Source organism: Hemitrygon akajei, chromosome 7 (assembly GCF_048418815.1).
Source record: "Hemitrygon akajei chromosome 7, sHemAka1.3, whole genome shotgun sequence".
Classification (NCBI taxonomy): Eukaryota; Metazoa; Chordata; class Chondrichthyes; order Myliobatiformes; family Dasyatidae; genus Hemitrygon; species Hemitrygon akajei.
This window is the reverse complement of record NC_133130.1, coordinates 181,293,124-181,300,212: the sequence shown is the minus strand read 5'-3', so window position 1 is coordinate 181,300,212 and position 7,089 is coordinate 181,293,124. Positions and strand designations below refer to the sequence as shown.

At 43.0% G+C, this 7,089-nt stretch overlaps 1 protein-coding gene across 1 annotated transcript in view; it reads left to right on the top strand.

Annotated features, from left to right (window-relative positions):
* The first annotated feature begins 1,563 nt into the window (after nt 1-1,563).
* Nucleotides 1,564-7,089, top strand: part of ass1 (argininosuccinate synthase 1) — a 180,550-nt gene continuing 175,024 nt past the window's right edge. The window contains exon 1 of the mRNA XM_073052786.1: nt 1,564-1,691. The gene's annotated coding sequence lies outside the window, so the exon portion shown is untranslated. The remainder of the gene's footprint in view (nt 1,692-7,089) is intronic.

The following is a 7,089-nucleotide window of genomic DNA, read 5'->3' as shown; positions in this document are numbered from 1 at the left end:
GAGTTGATTGTGGACTTCAGGAAGGGTAAGATGAAGGAACACATACCAATCCTCATAGAGGGATCAGAAGTGGAGAGAGTGAGCAGTTTCAAGTTGCTGGGTGTCAAGATCTCTGAGGATCTAACCTGGTCCCAACATATCCATGCAGTTATAAAGAAGGCAAGACAGCGGCATGCTCTTCTCTCACTGCTACCATCAGGTAGGAGATACAGAAGCCTGAAGGCACACACTCAGCGATTCAGGAACAGCTTCTTCCCCTCTGCCATCCGATTCCTAAATGGACATTGAACCCTTGGACACTACCTCACTTTTTAAAAATATACGATATTTCTGTTTTTTGCACGATTTTTAGTCCATTCAATATACATATTGTAATTTATTTATTTATGTATTTATTATTATAGTTTTATTTTAACTTACTTTTTCTTCTATATTATGTATTGCATTGAACTGCTGATGCTAAGTTAACAAAGAAAACAGCAGATGAATTCCTCTGCCAATATCTATTTGGAACTAATACACAGTTTTACAGTACTGTAGAGACATTGGTAGTGTCCTAATTTGTTCTATATTTCATTTAAATACAGAAATTGCTACTCAGTTAAACAGTAGTTTGTATTTTTATACCTTTTAGCCATTTCCATGAAGCTTCAGCTAATTGGGCCAAAATGTACTGTTGCTGATGTGTCCCGTTAAGACCATAAGACAAAAGAGCAGAAGTCAACCATTCGGCCCATCGAGTCTGCTCCGCCATTTTATCATGAGCTAATCCAATCTCCCCTTTAGTTCCATTCCCCTGCCTTCTCACCATAACCTTTGGTGCCCTGACTACTCAGATACCTATCAACCTCTGCCTTAAATACACCCAATGACTTGGCCTCCACTGCCGCCCGTGGCAACAAATTCCATAGATTCACCACCCTTTCAGTATTATTTTTTAAATTATTTGCACTAAGTTGTCTTCATTTGCACATTCATTGTCTGTCTCTGTCTAGTTTTTTAAAAATCATAAATTCTATTGTGTTTCTTAATTTTCCTAGATGCCTGCAAGAAAATGAATCTCAAAGTCTTCTGGCCTTTTTTTTATTGGGTTATTTGGGTCCCTCGCTTTGTGGCTGCCTGTAAGCAGACAAGATTTCAAGGTGTATGATTTACCCATTCTTTGTTAATGAATGTGCTTTGAGGTAGTATATGGTGTATGTACTATATATTTTGACTTTTTTTGGAGGGGGGGTCTTTGTTCCGTGACTGACTTTGATAATAAATGAACTGATAGGATGGTTGGCATGCATATGATGTGACCCTCTATCCCATGACAATTCAAGTGCTCTAGATACATTCTGGGAGAGTCTTTGCCACCTCCTCTTGCCTCATTTGGAGGGTCCCGACCGCTCAAACCCGCTGAATGCTCCCTCAATTGCGAGCACACTCACCGCTGTGCAAGAAGCACAGGCAGCCGGGGGGTGGGGGGGTCTCGTGACGTCAGGACGCCGGGGGCGGGGAATGGGTGGGCACCGCCCCCAGCACCGTGCGCCTGCCAATCAAGGCCCGTCGGCCCGCCCCCTCACGGCGTCGCGCAGAATCAGTAGCGGCGCGAAGTGGGGGATTTTAAAAAAGACGCGAGTCCGTGGGATCGCAAAGGCAGAGCGGGGAGCGGACGCGGCGGTCGGGACACGGGACACGGGACACAGGTAAGGGTGACCCGCAGCCGCTCCGGGTGCCTGTCACCGCGGCACCTCCGAATTCCCTCACCTGCTCGGCTCCATTTCCAAAAACTAATGCCTGGACATGCAGCGTGATTTTATTTCCTCAGCCCTTGTTTGTAATCCTTACAGAATTGTCTTTGCATTTTGTGTTTTTTAAAAAAAGTTAAAACAGATAATAAAGACTGGCGCGCACGATTGATGCAGGTCTCGATCGGAAAGTTCGCCTGTTCGACCTGTTGTTATATTTCGCTCCAGTGAGTTTGTTTGAAAGTAAAACTCCCTCAAATCCAGATGCAGATGATGACATTGCCTCTGGGTATTGCAAAGTTGTCCTGATCTCCTGCGGAGTGGCATAATAAAGACTTCCTGTTGGTACAAAACGACCACATTCTACTGACCCGTCTTTGAGATCTGATGGACTTTCGTCCGAGGGGTTTTTTTTGTGTTTCTACGTTCTAATTTGGATTCCATTATGCAGTATAGTCAATCATTTCAAGACTAGTATGGGGCCACTGGGAATAACCTTGCCGTGAAGCAACCGTAACTTCGGTTTAGTAGGTTGTAAACACTGTAGGAAGCAAAGTTAACAAAATTCACGACATATGCCGGAGATATTAAATCTGAACATAAACAAGAGAAAATCGGCAGATGCTGGAAGTCCAATCAACACACTGTTTTCCATCGATGCTGCCTGGCCTGCTGAGTTCCTCCAGTATTGTGTGTGTGTGTGTGTGTGTCTTGGAATTCCAGCATCTGCAGATTTTCTCCTGTTTTGTGATCGGACTGCTGAACCGTGAAGTTTCTTCCAGGGACGCCTACCCTGAAGCAGTTTAGATCTTTCCTTCTCTCCAGCCCCGCCGGCGGGTCCCTGCCCGAAATGTCGACTGTACTGTTTTCCATCGATGCTGCCTGGCCTGCTGAGTTCCTCCAGCATTTTGCGTGTGATGTTGATTCTGATTCCGAAATCTGTATTCAGAGCTTCCTGATGTAGACAGAAAAACTGCCCGCAGCAATTGTGATGATTGGCGAGAGGTGGATTTAGGGAAATGAGAATTCCTCCAGAGTATATTAATAAAATAGAACATAGAACAGTACAGCACAAGAACAGGCCCTTCTGCCCACAATATTGTGCTGAACTAACTAAATTAGTAACCAAATTACTAGCTAAACTAATTCCTTCAGCTCCATCCATTTCCTGCCTATTCATGTGCCTAGGAGTCCCATGGATATCTCTATCGTATTTGCATTTGCCACTACCCGGGCACCCACCACATCTCGTCAGAATGTACCCCTCTCAACTCAAAAGCATGACTGTTGGGGGGGGGGAGTGGAAAATATTGGCCATCTATCTGCGCCTCTCATAATTTTATAAACTTGTATCAGATCGCGACCTCTCAGCCACCGCTGCTGCGGAGAAAGCAACCTCTTACTGCACAGTCCTCTAATCCCGGACAGCAATCTGCTCTGCTCCCTCTCCGTAGGCTCTGTATTCTTCCTCATAATGAGGCAACCAGGTATGAATGCACTACTCCGGACGCAGTCCAAGTTTTATAAAATTTCAACACAACTTCCTTGATTCTTGATCTCAGTTTGTCAACTACTCTGTCTCCAGTACCCCGCGTAGCTGTTTTCAGGGAACTATGGAGATCCACCTGCACATCAACACTGTTAAGGGTCTTGCCGTTAACTGTGCGCGGGCCCTTTCCTTCTCCTCCCATTCCTGCAACGGACCTATATCCCGCTGTGTATCCTTTGCCAGCTTGCTATGCGGTAGGCAACACCTACCCTTGGATACCTAAAGCGTTTCGTAATCGGCAACTATATGAATTTTTAATGCATGATACCCGCCACTGCAGAGCTGTCAAAGCTCTGCGAAGCGTATTTTAAACAAGCAATCAAGTATTAAAATCTGAGTTGACATTTGATTAGCAGTAAGGCTGGCAGTTGCATGTGGGCTGTATGAGAATCACTGGCCTAGATAATGTGATCAGGTAACTAACTGATGATGCCGATGGACTGTAGGGGAGGTTTGCAAGCCTCTGTTTCTGAGTTGTGGCTAAGGCTTGTACATTTAAGCACGTAAAGAAAATTTAAAACTTTTATATTGGACTCTATAGCAGTTTGCAAAAAAAGGTGAAATTTAGTCTGTCAGGCTTCCTAGTTCCCCTGCTGGTTTTCACAAAATGGATACAACACTTGGACCAGTTGAGACTATTAACTCCACACCAGAGACACACAATTCATTTCTCTTCAAATTGCTCTCAGAAAATTGAATCATTGTACATTAGCTCTGTTAGTGGACTCTCCCCTCCCCCATTCAGTCAATACAACCAGTTCCATAACTTTTCTCAAAAGCCCATCCTTTGAAGTATTGTCCCATCACCAGCCTGGGCTTCCTTTTCCCAAACGACTGTGAACATCATTTCTACCAAAGAGGAGATGAGCATTGCCTCAGGCTTTGACCTTTTCAAGGTGACTGATGAACAGCTGGCCTTCGCTAGGCCTCAGGGAAGCCTGGAGGTTGAAGCAAGGGAGGCACTGGAGAGGGAGGTGTCCTTGTGGCTCTCCCTCAGCGCCCCAAGCCCACGGCCCATTTTTATCCCCTGTCTGTGAGGATGTGCCCCTCCTGGTCCTATCATTGCCTTAAACCCCTACCACAGAACTCTGTATCCTAGCTACCAAGATTATCTTTATTTGTCACGTGAACATCAGTGAAATGAATCGTTTTACACCGAATCAAATCAGTGAAGATTGTGCTAGGCAGCCCGTGAGTGTCACAATGCTTCCTTCCAGCACCAACGTTTCAGGGGTTGTTTTTTACAGGAAGAGAACTGCGTTGCTGTAAGTGTTTGGTCACACAGACTCCACTGTCAAAGTCCTAACTCTCCAAAGTGCATTCACCCATTGCTCTGGTGTTCAGTCACCCATGTGAATTCCTGAAAGCAAGGTCTTGTTCCCCTTCCGATTTTTCATCCAAGTTTGAGCGGCATGGTGGTGTAGCGGTTTGCGTAATGCTAATACGGACGCCAGCAATCCGGGTCCAATTCCGCCGCTGTCTGTGAGGAGTTTGCACACTCTCCCCGTGACCACGTGGGTTTCCTCCAGGTGCTCCTGTTCCCTCTCACATTCCAAAATCAGGTTAGGATTAGGGATAGTAAGTTGTGGGCATGCTATCTATATTGGTGCCAGATGCATTTCACTGTATGTTTCAATGTACATGTGATAAATAAAGCTAATCTTTAAAACTTCTCGGCCCCTTGCTCCTCCTGTCTCTAAACTTCCACCATCACTTTCTTCAGTTATCCAGTTTCTTCCTCCTATCCGATTTTTGTGGTATTGGTGGCTAAGGTCCAAGGTTTTGGAACTTAATTTTTTCTCCTTTTACTTCCTTAAAACAGCAATATCTTTGAGCAACCTTTCGACAAGGTGCTGTCATATCATCTGCAGTTACAGAGGCAAAGGTATTGTCTATTGTTATACACGCAAAATGCTGGAAGAATTCAGCAAGTCCAGCAGCATTAAAAGAGGTGATGTTTCAGGCTGAGATCCGTCATTGCGACACTAATATCATCTTGCTTGGTTCAGTTTTAAGTTTATACTTGGTTCCTGAAACATCTTTAAAAAGTTACTTGCGACATTAAAACAGGATATCTAGATATTGCTGTAACTGAACAATGGGTGATTTGTTTTATATTGCAACAGTGAGTCAATAAATGATTTTATTATAATATTGTATAATTACTCTGCAGGATTAAAAGTCAGGGACAGCAAATGGATGATAGTAGGAGTGAGAATAAACCATGTTGTATTACAAAAAAAAAATCAGGAATCTCAAGCTCTGTTATATTTTCAAAGTTCAAAGTATATTTATTATCAAAGTAACAAATACATCACTATATACTACCCTACAATTATTCTTTTACAGTCATTCAAGTAGACCAAAGAAATATGATGGAAATTAATTTAAAGATTACAAAGTCGGACAAGCAACCAATGTGCAAAATAAGAGAAACTGTGCAAATACAAAAAAAAGAAAAATAATAATGATAAATGTGAAAAAGCTGTTCATTGTACAAACATCTGTGGTTAAATTTAGACAGTTCATTTAAAGACTCTAGACTTATCCTTAGTTGTGTTTTGTAAGTCGGCCTATATTCTGGGGGATTTTTATTAAAAGGACAACTCTATAAAACTAACTAATAGTGTTGACAACTGGTACCGCCAATCTTAAAAGCTTTTTTTTGATGGTACACTTAAGTAACTTGCCTCATTAGCCCTGATTATCCAGTCATTTTGGAGGGGAGGTTTATAGCTGCTGAGCTCAAGGGGATGTTTAGTGAGCAGGGAGAATGGGTTTCCCTCGTTTTACCTGATGACAGTTCCTGTCCCCTACCTCCTGCAGTCTGTGTGCTCTCACACAGGGTAGAAAATCCTGATGGATAGCAAACCAAAATAGGAAAATCTGTAATTCTTGTAACAGTTTAAACATTTTCCATAAAGATTGGAATTCGTTCACAGATTGAAAGAGGTTGAGGTATTAGAGTCCATTTAATTAAAAAAAATAAAAATGTTGATATTATTGTTCTGTGGGAAGTAGACACTGGAATAATGGAGTTTTTGGAGTATAAAGTGTGTTTAAACAACTGATAACATATTGTTCAAAAATGCTGTAGCATTTTCAGTGATTTTGTTTTACATAGAGAATGATGTGATACAGGTCCTCCCTAATATGCAAACTCAACAAAAGAGTGTTTTGGGGACCGGTGTGGGACTGGAGTATTTCCATATGCCTGCTCTCTGATTTACAACAGTTGGATTTTGGAGCAGACTCGATGGGCTGAATGGCCAGATTTGGCTCCTTTGTTTTATGCCTAATTGAGTTGAGCAGAGTTGGGACTCACTCTCTCACTCAGAGTCAGTGAGAGGGGCGGCTGGCTGCTCTTCCCATTCCAGCTCGTTCTCCCGTCACCACTGTTGCTGTGATCCCCTCCCACACGGTGTTTACGCTCATTTCCACATTACAAAGTGTCAGGTTACAAACAGATCTCTGGAACAGAACTCTGCTGCAACCTGGGCAGGACCTGTACTCTTTTTAAATGTTGGCATTATTGCAATACTTTGAGGTTGCTCAATATTCCCCATGTACAAGTAGAGTAGGTGATTTTATTAGTGCACATTCTTGGAGTTAGTACCAAATTTCCTGCTCCAGGAGCTGACGAGCTCATTCAGTTCTTATCTCAGATACGGAGTTAGCTGTATTCAAAGAATATTGAGGTAATGACAGAAGTTTGACCTTGTGCTTCTTTGGTTCTGGAATTCTAGCTAAAAACACTTCCCCTTGTAAAACATCCAAAAGTAAAGGCTGATTTATACTTGTGCGTCG